The sequence below is a fragment of the Canis lupus genome, chromosome 3, assembly GCF_048164855.1.
Source record: "Canis lupus baileyi chromosome 3, mCanLup2.hap1, whole genome shotgun sequence".
Classification (NCBI taxonomy): domain Eukaryota; kingdom Metazoa; phylum Chordata; class Mammalia; order Carnivora; family Canidae; genus Canis; species Canis lupus.
This window is the reverse complement of record NC_132840.1, coordinates 70,742,508-70,755,045: the sequence shown is the minus strand read 5'-3', so window position 1 is coordinate 70,755,045 and position 12,538 is coordinate 70,742,508. Positions and strand designations below refer to the sequence as shown.

Below are 12,538 nucleotides of genomic sequence, written 5' to 3'. Positions count from 1 at the left end.
GCTCCCCACCTGATTTTCCACATTGTCTCTTAAACAGTTGGATCTCAATTTTTCTTTGTTGAAGCAAGTTACTTTACTTACTTTTATTCATATTTATATGAATAAAAGAGGTTAGCCCTCAGGTCAAGCAAGAACGCACTGTACCCCAACCCCTCATCTAGATTGGTTTACAGATTCTCAAGAGACATGATCCCTCACTGGGTCTAGACCTCACTTTATTCCCAGTCAGGAATAACGCTGATCCTTCTCGTTATTATGAAAGATAACTGGAACGTGAGCACAGCTAGCTGCTTTCTTCCTTTCTCTCATATCTATTTATTTTAGAGATAGAGCAAGCACAAACAGGAGGGGTAGCAGGAGAGAGAGAATCTTAAGCAGACTCCACACTGAGCATGGAGCCCAATGTGGGGCTCAATCCCCTGACCCCGAGATCATGACCTGAGTCAGACGCTTAACCTACTATGCCACCCGGGCTCCCCAGCTGCTTTCTTTATTGAGTAAGAAGCAGTCTCTGTCTCTCCAAAGTCCCACAGGTGGGCTTTGCAGATAGGCCCAGTGTGAGAAATTGATTGAGAAGATAGTGTCCCTGCCAGGTCTACCCCACCACAAAAGAGTGCTCCCATTGTCTGCCTTAAGGTATGAAATTCTACTGTTAGAGATTCATTCCTTGATGTGGAAGATTTCAACCATTAAGAGTTCCCTGTTTAAATGCAGATACTCCTGGGAGGGGAGAGAACTTGAGTCCTTTTTAAACTATCACTTCCGTTGAAGATTCAGTGATAGCTAGGCCGAGAGCAGCAGCCCTTAAAGAACTGGGACAAAAGGTAGGATAGATTCTGTTGAAAAGAAAGAAATATGTTATGTTCACCAAATTGTGTCAGTGCATCAAAAAGCCCTCTGCTTGCATTGTATGTATTCGAGGCTGGCTGCTATGCAACATAATGGGGGTTAATTCCAGGGCTTAGAGCACTGACTGGGAATTGGAAGCTTCTACTAGGAGAGAAAAAGGGGTGATGATGGGTTTGGTTTTCTTGCATAATGTCCTCTTTTCCTGGAGAATGGAGGCTTCCCTCTCTCAGGATTCCAGACCAGAGGAAACATGAAAAGAGGGTTAAAAGATGTCTTTTGTCTTTGTAGGAAATAAGATCTTTTTGTAAAATTTCAAAAATTGGCAAATCCAGCTTCAGGGGGCAGAGAAAAACAATTGGGGAGGGGAGTAGAGGGTTGCATTAATGTGAGGATGATTTTCCACTCCAGCTGCTCACCTTATTAGTTTTAAAAATTGCTTTAATATCTATATGTTTAGTTAAGAGGAGCGCCGCACATAATTGGAACTCTCAGAACCAGATGGCACCTTGGAGATCAACTGGTTTAACCCTCACTCAGGGACGCAGAGCAAGGTATGATAACCCACCCCTATCTCCCAGCTCCGTCTCCTGGATTCCAGTGAGGAGGTGCTGGGCTTCCTCTGGTCTCTGTACTGGAGCTGAGACAGCCAGCTCCCCTTCTGCTGGTGGCTTGTATGCTATGACAATGGTGACCCTTCAGCCAAGAATCTGAATGTGCTGAGCCATGACTCCATCAGGCAAAACCCAGGGGAGCTTGAAAGAGGCTGAAGCTCTGTGGTCATTTTCAGCTATTTTACATCACAGACGCAGGTAACAAGGGTCCTGCCTACTTGATCTCTCTTTCGGGGAGACCAAAAAGCCATCCACAGGCAATCTCGAGGACAGACAGCATGGTCTGGATGTAGCAAGCCTTGCAAGGGGCATTTTGCTTTCAGCTCAGAGGTCTTGGGAGGAGTCCCCATCTCTGGCCCACCACTACCCAGGGTCTAGTCTACCCTTCTGCCCACAAGGAGCTGGTAAGAAGCATCTCCCTTCCCTTGCCCAGTGTCTCTGTGACCCCACGACTGGGTTGAATCACATGTAATTCTTTTGGTGGTGACAGTTCACCCTGGTTCAGCAGACCGTGTGGTTGCGATCGATCAGTGGTGTCCCTTTCCTAATGACGCAAGAGCTGTGAGAAGTTGAACTGTTTACACAAGGTCACTTTATTAACAGGGAAATCGCTCTTATGATAAATGACAATTCTGTTGCAGCTGTCTCTCTCTCTCTCTCTCTCTCTCTCTCTCTTCTTTCTGCTTCAAGAGCTTTGTAGACCCACAGATTCTGTGTCCTCAGATGCTCCACCTCTTTGGGGCCTGGAGACTCAGCCCTCCCTTTGAGCCCAATCAAATGAGCCAGTGTCCAAGGAAAGGGGAAGGTGATTATGAGCCTCTTCATATGATTTTCTTCCAATTCAAGTTCAGCAGCAGCAACCAGAAAAGCACAACATCCTTTTTATGGACCAGTAGATGGGATTTCAGATCAACGATGGTCATTTCTTGAATTTGCACAGCACCTGACAGCTGACAAAAATTTTTTAAATTCTTTACAGTCAACCATTTTGCTTGCACTCTCTGAATAAGGGGCCAGAGAGAGGTATGACTGGTCTGATTCCCATTTTAGGGATGAGAAAATTGGAACTCAGGTAAAGGCTTATTGCATCTCCTGACTTAAAACCTAGGAGCCAAAGTTTAAGTTAAATCATGGCTGCCCACTTATTGATCGAATGACCTTGGAAATTTTTTTGGTTTTGTTTTGCTTTTGATAATACTTTATTTTTTCGAGCCATTTTAGGTTTATAAAAAAAATTGAGCAGAAAGTAGGGAGTTTGCATATACTATCTCCCACCCCACCATACACATACAGCTTCCCCTATTGATAATACCTTGCATGGTACACTTATAATCGATGAACCAATACAACTATACAATACATTATTACTAACTACAGTCCATAGTTCACATTAGATTCACTCCTTGTTTTGTAATGGGTTTTGACAAATGCATAATGTCATGGGTCCATCATTATAATATTATGTAGTTTCACTGCCCTAAAAATCCCCTGCATTCCACCTACTTATCCCTCCCTCCTTCCTTCTTCAGCCTCTGGCAAACACTGGTCACTTTATTGTCTTCAAGTTTTCATCTTTTTCTAGATTGTACTATGCAGCTTTTCCAGACTTCCTCCTTTCACTTAGTAACATGCATTTAAGATTCCTGCCTGTCTTTCCATAGCTTGATACTCATTTCTTTTTAGTGCTGAATGGTATTCCATTATCTGGATGTGCCACAGGAGAATTATTTTTTAAAGTCTTAGTTTTTTTCAACTATGAAAGGGTAATAGTAGGGTTGTTATGCCCTCATAGAGTTGTTGTAGGGATTAAATGAACTAATACACAAAGAGTATCAACATAGTGCCTGACTCATTGCACATGCCCCTGTTGTTGTTTTTACTCTATTGCTATCATTATTCCTGAACACGGACTCCCAGGACTGAGGGGGCTGGTTGTGGAGGCTTGTCTAGCACTTGGACAGGGAGAGTTCACAGTACATTGGAGGCAAGAAGATCAGGGCTCTGGGTGCAGGCCCTGGGGCTGACACCAGCTTCTGTTAAGTCCAGGTCACTTTAATCCTGTGGGTCTCCACCAAATGATCTGGAAAAGGAAGAGTAAACCCAGGTGTATGAACATCACCTAAAAACCTTTGGCAGGACAATGTACCTCAAGCCTCTGCTACTGTTGGAACCCCACAGCATGGAATGCTGTGGGGGTTCTCTTTGATTTCCTCAGGCAGAGAAGGGCTGGCTCTATCTATGGGGGATCACTGTGTGGCACAGAAAATTAGTCTCAATATGGTACCTTCCAGACAAATGGAGTAACTAGAGATTTGCTGAGTAGAAAGGGATTGGCCAAGAAAGTTTGATGTTTACCCACTTGACCTAAAGGAGTCCAAAGACCCTACACACTCACCATATGTCTGAACCGAAGGGCCATTGAAGCAGATGAGAAAAGCTACAAGGCCCCCACAACATGGCAGTACAGGCAGGTGGATGCATTTTCTCATAATGATCCTCCTGCCTTGTTCAGCTCCTAGCTCTACCACGGGAACCCAATGAGATGTTTAGGAAAGTACTTCATAAACAGAAACCAAGTAAAAGTGTCATTGTCTAAATACCTATTATGTATATTCAACAATCTTAAATAAATGGTTTAACTTCTCAAGACTCCGTTTCCTTGCTGGTAAAATGAGGAGCGCAGTAGTAGCAGGTTTTGGGGGTTACGATGACAATAGGTGAGATAATCCACCGAAAGTGTTGGACCATATCAACTCTGTGTATGTGTGCGTACATTTATTGTGCACCTAGTGTATATACACATAAACACATACACGCATAGCAAGTGCAGAATTTCTACCATGATTTGATGATTACTTTCACCTCAGTTACAATTCTCCAAAATTTCTTTGGCCAGCTATCATTATCCCCATTTTATGGATGAGAAGACTAGAGCATGGAGAGATTAAATATTGCTCAAGAATACCCAGATAGTAAGAGGATGAGTTGGGATTTGAACTTACACCCAAAGCTGATGTTTTTCCCTCCAAACCCCTACCTGTTAAGTGCTACACACATGTAAGATTGTATTTCTTTTGGAAAATATCATACAGCTTATTTCCAACTGGAGTTCACTTAGTTTTCTTATCCTTAGAGAAAAGAAGAGTCAAGTTGTGGCCACAATGGTAAGAGAAATGGCTCAGCTGATTCCAGTTGGAGCTGTGCTTTTGTGCCTGGGAGAGTATGCATGTGTATACAGCTAAGGGGCTCTATCTGTATCGAGGAGGGAAAGTCACATTGGTTAGGAAAGAGAATGACTTAGAGGAGCTGCCGAGACACTGGAACTCAACCTAGTGTTGATGTATGATAACCAGGGCACGTTACTGAAAGGCATAAAATAATACAAAAAGTTATTTTTCAGCCAATATGCTGACACAGCACCATTTTGGGTCCCTAACTGAAAATGATATATGAATTATCTCAACCTAAAGTCGGAAGTATAAATTATAGAATATATCTTTCACTGTTTTATTTGGGCTGTAAAGCGACACCTTATTATTTCTCCCTCCTGGGCTTCCTTTAATGAATCGGGATTTGAAAGTGAAATATTTATTATATTGCAGGGGAGAGATTACATCGTGCTTCAGAAAGGAGGGAGGAAGGGTTATGGAAATCAGGCGGCATCTTGGAAATTGGTCTCTTTCTTGTTTATGAAAAATGGCTGATGCGGGTGTTTTTTTCCGAGTTGTGAGCAGTGTACTGAAGAGGACCCCTCCAGCGTGGTGAACATGGGGGCATGGGTTGCCAAGTCAGGGATCCAAGCCTCCAGCTTGCTCTCACCTGTAAACCCTCCTCATCTGATTGGGAACATCCAGTGAATGAGAGACACTTGATTATGATGCTTTCATGGGTTCCATGAGGAGATGGAGTATCATGAGCCATCTTATTAAATCTGGTTGGGGTGGAGGAAAGAGGGGGTGGGAGGAGGAACGCCTTCATCTCCATTGGTTATTGGATGTTGGGTAATGGCAATTGATTATTCAAACCATACGGCAGTTACTGAGACTCAGCACTGGCTTAATGGATATATTTCTTCTACTAGCTCCCAAATCAGTCCTGATGGATGATTATGGGAGTGTAGTATGTCATATAACTGCTCAGAGCCAGGCAACCAGACTGACTATCCTACTGTTTAGAGTGGGAGCAATTGTTCCTAAGATGCTAGACAATTCCTGATGTCCCCACTATAGGCGGTGGGTGAAGAAATGGGTTAAAAGATTGGCCCCACATCATTGGACAGTGTTACCAAGCAGCTACATCGTATTTCATGTGACTGTGACCATAGCTCAGGGACAAGAATCTATGCAAAAATTCAAAGTGTTTGGCCCTAATTCATTCATTCACCTATTCATTTATTCCATGAATAGTTATGAGCACTTCTGTGTGCTATACACTGTATTGAGCACTGTGTAAGAAAAGAAATAATAAACAGTCCTTCTGTTCAATGAACTATGGTCTAACATAAACATACCATAAACATACATACAGACAAACCATAAACAGAGGTCAAAACAGCATGTCGAGTTATACCATAAAGGATATGCAAGGATAATGTGACAAAAAGGAGGTGATTGACTTTGCTTGAAGGGAGAGAGTGCAGGAAAGCTTCAAGCTCTCACAAGTTGATTTGTAGACACGTATGTATCGTGTGCATCCCTTCATCATTAATGTGATGAGACTTAAAAGCAAGAAAAGAGCATTCTATAGCATGTACAAAGGTGAAAAGTTATCAAACAAGATGTTTGGAATGGTTTGTTGAAACAGGATGGCAAAGCTCTCAGAACGGGGAGTTCATTATGGATCTCTACTTAGTGGGTTTATAAACCTTCTATTCCCACGAAGAATTCTCTCTTCCTCCCATACTAATGGTTTCATTGTGGTTGTTCTGATCTTTATATTGTCTCTCATTACTCCAAAATAGAATTTGTCTCCTTGATCCCCTAATTTATATAAGCCACACACATTCAAGGGGTTGGCAAGCATGGAGGTTGAACACTTTTATCTGGCACAAGAAAAGTGGTGGAAAGAACAATGCCCATTGCCCCTACCCTCACACCTTCCTTGCCTCCATCACTCTGTCCCAGTCCATTCAGCTCCCACTCTCTGGTGTGGTGGCATTCACTGATGGGTCACCACATATACTCCTTAAGGGGCTGGGGAGTGGGCGCCTCTGTCCAGAAGCCAAGAGCCCTAAGCATTTTAGCCCAAGTAGCCTGAGGCTGCTTTGTAAGCAGGAGGTGTTTGCAGTGGATTTGACTGGTGCTCTGAGCCTGAGAGGCTGGAGAGGCTGAACTCCATTTGTCAGGGCAGTGTTTCTGTGTTGAATGCCATTAGCACTGGGAAGGATCACATGGTTTTGGAGGCTGGTGCACCCGCGAAATGGCAGCAGCCCCTGATGGGGTCAGTAGCAGGGGGGCCTCCAGCAGGGGCTCTGCAGCTATTCTGTATTAGCAATTCAGAAGGGATTGGCAGCAACTCTGAGCTCTCCCTTGACAGCCAGCTTGTGGGAGCTACAGTTAAGGGAAGGCACCTGCCAGTCGTAAGATTCCCCGAATTCTCTGAATAACCATGGTGGCAGTGGCAGTCCAGACGAGGAGGCCATGGCACTTCTTCCTGACAAGGATGGCATAACTCAGTGATTGCAATGCATCTCGGCTCCTTGTCATAGCAGTGCATACATATCATTCATAGAAACAGAGCTGCACGGGGACTTAGATCTAACCCAGTCCAACCTCTTCATTCTGCGCATGCAGAGACTGTGTTGACAAAGGTTATAGAGTGGCTAAGTTCAGACTTGACCCCAGGTTCCCTGACCTCTATTCCTCTGGCCTTCCTTTACATCTTTGAATGCTGAGTGAGGAGGCAGGGGGTGGGGGGCGGGTAGGATAAGAGGGGGAAACTAATTGAACAGGACAAACAAAATAGTGACAGATTCATGGTGCCCCTAATGCCTAGTGGTCAATTTATTTTTTAAAAAAAAAGATTTTATTTATTTATTTATTTATGAGAGACACAGAGAGAGAGCAGGGGCATATAGGCAGGCTCCTTGAGGGGAACCGGATGTGGGACTCAATCCCAGGACCCCGGGATCGCGACCTGAGTTGAAGGCAGATGCTCAACCACTGAGCCTCACAGGTGCCCCTCTAGTGGTCAATTTGTAACTTGTTTCCAAACTAGTTTACTTTCTAACTTTTGCTAAGTTTTAAAAAGAAGATTCCCAGTCATCTATTATATTTATCACTATGTTTTACTTTAGTAAAATGCATTTTGCTCCCTTGCCTCAGCACATATAAATTTATATTGCAATTGGTGAGATTCAAGAAAATAACATCCGGGTGCTAGAAATCACTAAACAAAGGGAGTAGTAGGGGTTAGGGCTGAGCCTTTCTGGAGAGGCTCAGGAACCAGGAGAGGAGTCAGGTAATGACTACTAGAGGTCTCTTCTAGTCCTGAGGTGAGATCATTTCAAGCTTCTGCTGACACTCACCCAGAGTTGGTTTAGGTGGGCATGTTCAGGAGCAATGGGCTACCAGAATTGATGGATCGTGGTGAAAGCAGAAGGATGAAGACAGGCCCTCATATTTACAAGAAAACACCTGTCATGAATGGAAAGAAAAGAATGTCTCCAGATTCTGGTAGGGTGTGTGTGTGAGTGTGTGTGTGTATGTGTGTGTGTGTGCGCACGCATATGTGTGTTGGAAGGGTCTACAAAGTAGGAATGGCAGTATGGTAAAGAAGGTCTTTCCCTCATACAGTCTCCTCGTCAACCTACCAACCTGCCTCCGAGTTCAATCCCTTATAGAAAGATCAAGGACTCACTCTCCTGTCATAAATTTAGATCTATGGCCCTATGGTAAGGAAATGGAATTTTTAGAAACAAACACTCTGGAGCTTTAACATATAAAAGGATTGTGCCCCTGCTTTCCTTATTTGTTTTGAGAAACAATGCCCCTCTCTTCAATGCCATTGCTTGTGCCATCCTGGAATTCCTCTTCGATCTTCAGAGTGGTCCTGTGAGTCCTTTCATTTGGTGCCTATCTTCATTTGCAACCGTGAGAGTCAGTCAAGGTTATGCAGAACCAAGTCTGAGTTCAAGCTGGGAGATTTGCTGTGATAGGGTTGGTTTTAGCCACAAACCAAGTATAGCCATATGATAGGGAGACTGTGTCCCTTCTAGTCTTTGTTGATCAACTTGTCTTTGTTTTCTATAATGAAACATGCTTCATTACCCTCCCCTCCCCATGTAATTTATACATTGTTTAACCATAAACAACTGCCTCCACTACCACAACACAGCCCTGGTAATATCAAATCTTGATGTAAGTAGACTGATACTCCCTCCTCTCCATCATCTTCAACCTGTTTGCATGCAAAGAGCACTAAGGGACCTTAAAAAGGCTGGGCTTGATTCCACTTTATTTATCAGCTGTGGGACCTTGAGCATGTCACTTGACCTCTGTGAATTTCAATTTTCTGAATTACAGAAAGAGAATAAGAATGTTTGCCTTGAAAACTTATAAGGATTAAATGAACAAATGCGAGAAAGTATCCAGTGCACCGTAGCTGTTTAATGAATGTTTGTGTCTTATTTAAATGAAGTAGCAGCAGGGGAGTGCTTTCTTTTTCTGTTCTCTTTTTACTCCGTGTTCTGTTTCTCTTTCTAGACCTGACTTCTTATTTTCCTCATATTTATTGTCATGCCCTGTGATATCCCCTGGCTTCTCCATCTTTTTCCAAGAAGCAGTTGGGAGATAGAGAAGGTGGAATGCAGGGTAATGAAAGGGAAGGAATAGAGAAGGTCAGTCATGGCTCCAAAGCCAGACACAGACACTCAAGACCTCAGACCACGGATCCCACTAAACTGAAAATACCCTCGTGAGCCACTAGGTCTATGACGCTGGGTCTAAGCTGGACAAGAAAGGTGAGGGCCCCTCCTCCTTGCTCCATGCTAAGTGCTGGGGATACAATGGTGAACAAGACACAGTCCTGAGTAACTTCTGTGTCCTGGTCTCTGAAACTTGTTGAAGGGGAAGATATAGCGGAGCCTATAACCTTCCCCCAAAGAATCCTTGTCTCTCGGTATTTATACACTCGTGTAAGCTCTTCCTCATGATAGCTGGCTGGGCCTGGTGAGTCCTTTCTAATACCTAAAATATCGCAAAAGCGATGGGATGTCACTTCTGAGGTCAGCTTATTAACAGAATATAACTCTAAGGGGAACCATCTGGTGCATTTTGAGCTACTCTACAGAGAGGCCCATGTGGTGAGGAATGTAGGGAGGCCCAGCCAATAGCCAGCTAGGAGCTGATGCCTTCAGTCAAACAGCCTGCTATGAACTAAAGCTTGTCAGGAACCATGTGAGTGAATTTGCAAGCAAATGCCTCCCCAGTTGAGCCTTGAGATGAGACAGCAGCCCCAGCCAACACCATAACCTTTTGAGATATGTTGAGGTGGAGGCACCCAGCTAGGTGTGCCTGGATGCCTGACCCACAAACACTGGGAGCTAATAAACATTTGTTGTTTTAAGTCATTCAGTTTTGGGGTAATTTGTTACACAAAAAAAGATAACTAATAAGAGGGGGTGCAGATCGAGTGACTCTCCTGACTTTCATATAGCATTATTTTCCAGTTTTACTGAGATATAAGTGACATATAGTATTGTGTAAGTTTAAGGTGTACAACATAAAGATTCGATGTATATATATCGTGAAATGAGAAAGACCCAGCCCCCATAACTGTGGTGCCCAGGCTGTCACAGTCAATGCTATACTGCCAGGGCCTAGTACACAGAAGGTGCTCAATAAGTATTTGATGAATGGGCAAACTGCAGAATACGGAGAAATTCTCTGAGGTTCCCCCTCAGCACTTTAACTGTGGACTACCCAGGATACCTAGTCAAATTGAATTTCAGTTCAAAGAGGAATTATCTGTAGGGTGAATACATCTCATGTAGCATATGAGAGATACTTACACTATTATTTGTTTGCCATTATTGCTAAATCTAGTGACCCTAAGCCAGAGTGGGAACAGAATCAGCCTGGACCCAGGAGACGAAGACAGATTGTGTGCATAATAAGACTAGTTGACCCAACTATTACCTCACATAGTTACGATTTGTGTGGGTGTGTGGTAAAAACTTTTAGGATCTACTATCTTAGCAATTTCCAGACATATAATACAGTACTGTTAACTATAGTCACCATGCTATCCATTACATATCCAGAAAACTCATACATATTTTTTAAATATATCAAAACCAGAATGTCTAGCCCCCTAAAAAGGAAGAAAGAGGGAAATCCCTTTCTGGAGGAGGAGTGCCTATCAGAGTTGTTTTTAACTGAGGCCCATGCACTCTGGTGGTAGAGCTGCTGGCTTGCTGCTTCTTGTAAATTCTCCTGGCTAGATTCTTTGGGAGAGGGACTTTCCTCCTCTCTCATAAGCCTTTTTCTCAAGTCCTCTGCTATATATTCCACTTCTATTTCTGAAGTCCCCTTGACCCATCCTAGTCTGCTTCGGCTGCTCTAGCTCCAGCTTGCAAATGAGGAGGAGACAGTTTTATCAGGGTCCCCAGAGGCAAGGGGGCCTTGGCAATCAGGGACCTGGGTTGCCTGGCCGGTTATGTCCTCAACGTCTCCAAATACAATATCATGTCTCAAGAAGCAGAAGGGCCCCACTGAGCCTGATTTATTATTTTATACCTGTTGCATGCCAATGAGATGTCAGCCTGACAGACCACAGGGTAGGAACTGACTTCCAGATTCCCAGAGTCTTCCAACTATGGATCTACCAAAGCCTGACATATCCCTATTCTAGAGGATCTTTCTTCACTTGTCACTGTCTCCATAGCTGGTCAGGATGGCTTCCTGCCCATTCCTCAGAGGCTCCCCTTTCAAACCTCCAAAAGCACAGTAATTGTCATCATGTCAATACCATCCTACCTCGTGCTAGCTTGTGTCTGGCCCCTGAGCATGTGTGTGCACATGTACACATACCACCCCCCAAACACACAACCCACATTCATGTTTATGCATGCACCTGCACACATGCATATGCACACCTGCACACACATTCACCTGCACACACACCTGTACATATACCGACCCCCACACTTGTACTCATGTGCCACCCACCTTCTTCTCAATATCAAGACTCTAAGTCTTCTTTGAAGATGAAATCTATTATCCACTCAAATAATCATCCCAGCACCACCCCTCCCCCAAGATGATTAGCATCTGTGAGCATTATTTAAAGCGCTGCTTGGTTCCCATTGTGAAAAGCTGTTTTCCCCCCTCCCTTTCATGCCAAATCCCCAATGTAGGCTCGACGCAGGGAGCAGCTCTGCAGGGCCGAGAGAGGTCGGCTCTCATTAATACAGATCCCATTTATTTAAAAATAGCAATATTATGCCACTTTCAAATAGCCCGAGTGAGCTAAACCATTAAAAGATTGTGCGTCGCTGACTTCGGACCTATTGTGAAGGCTTAATATTTCACAGCACAGTGACATACGGCACATAACCCATGGAGCAGCGCTATTGGTTTGGCTGTTCTGAAGCGAGAAGTAGAGAAATAATTGAAGAGAACATTTTATAGCCCAACGCAGAGGGAGGAAGAGACTGGAGCTTGGAAAATGTGAAGACCTCCTGAAGCTGCGGGTGGGGCCTGAGGCACAGATGGAGTGCTGACGTCAATGGTGCCTCTGTACATATTCAGGGGTAGACTGGTGCATGGATAGTCCATCTCCTGGGGCCCCTTCACAATGTGGCCATTTTCCAGAATCGTTGTTCCTAACATGGCTAATGGACAGGACTTTCATGTGTTTCCATTTAGAGCCCAGAAAATGGCCAAATAAGTGGTACTTGAAATAGAGTCCTACTGGGTGGTTGGGGATGAATTCGGAGGTGAAGGGGAAATTGCCAAGGAACCACAACCATTAGCTTTGGAATTAAGACAAATTTCAGTTCTGATCTTGATTCCAACTCTCACTGTGTGACCAAGAGTAAATTCTTGGCTTGTAGCTTCTCAATTCCTGAATTTCTG

General features: G+C 43.9%; 2 long non-coding RNA genes across 3 annotated transcripts in view; one reads left to right on the top strand and one right to left on the bottom strand.

Annotated features, from left to right (window-relative positions):
- LOC140631004 (uncharacterized) overlaps window positions 1-12,538 on the bottom strand; it is a 43,348-nt gene that overhangs the window by 12,112 nt on the left and 18,698 nt on the right. The window lies entirely within an intron of this gene.
- LOC140631005 (uncharacterized) overlaps window positions 1-12,538 on the top strand; it is a 140,677-nt gene that overhangs the window by 113,837 nt on the left and 14,302 nt on the right. The gene's annotated exons all lie outside the window — the stretch shown is intronic.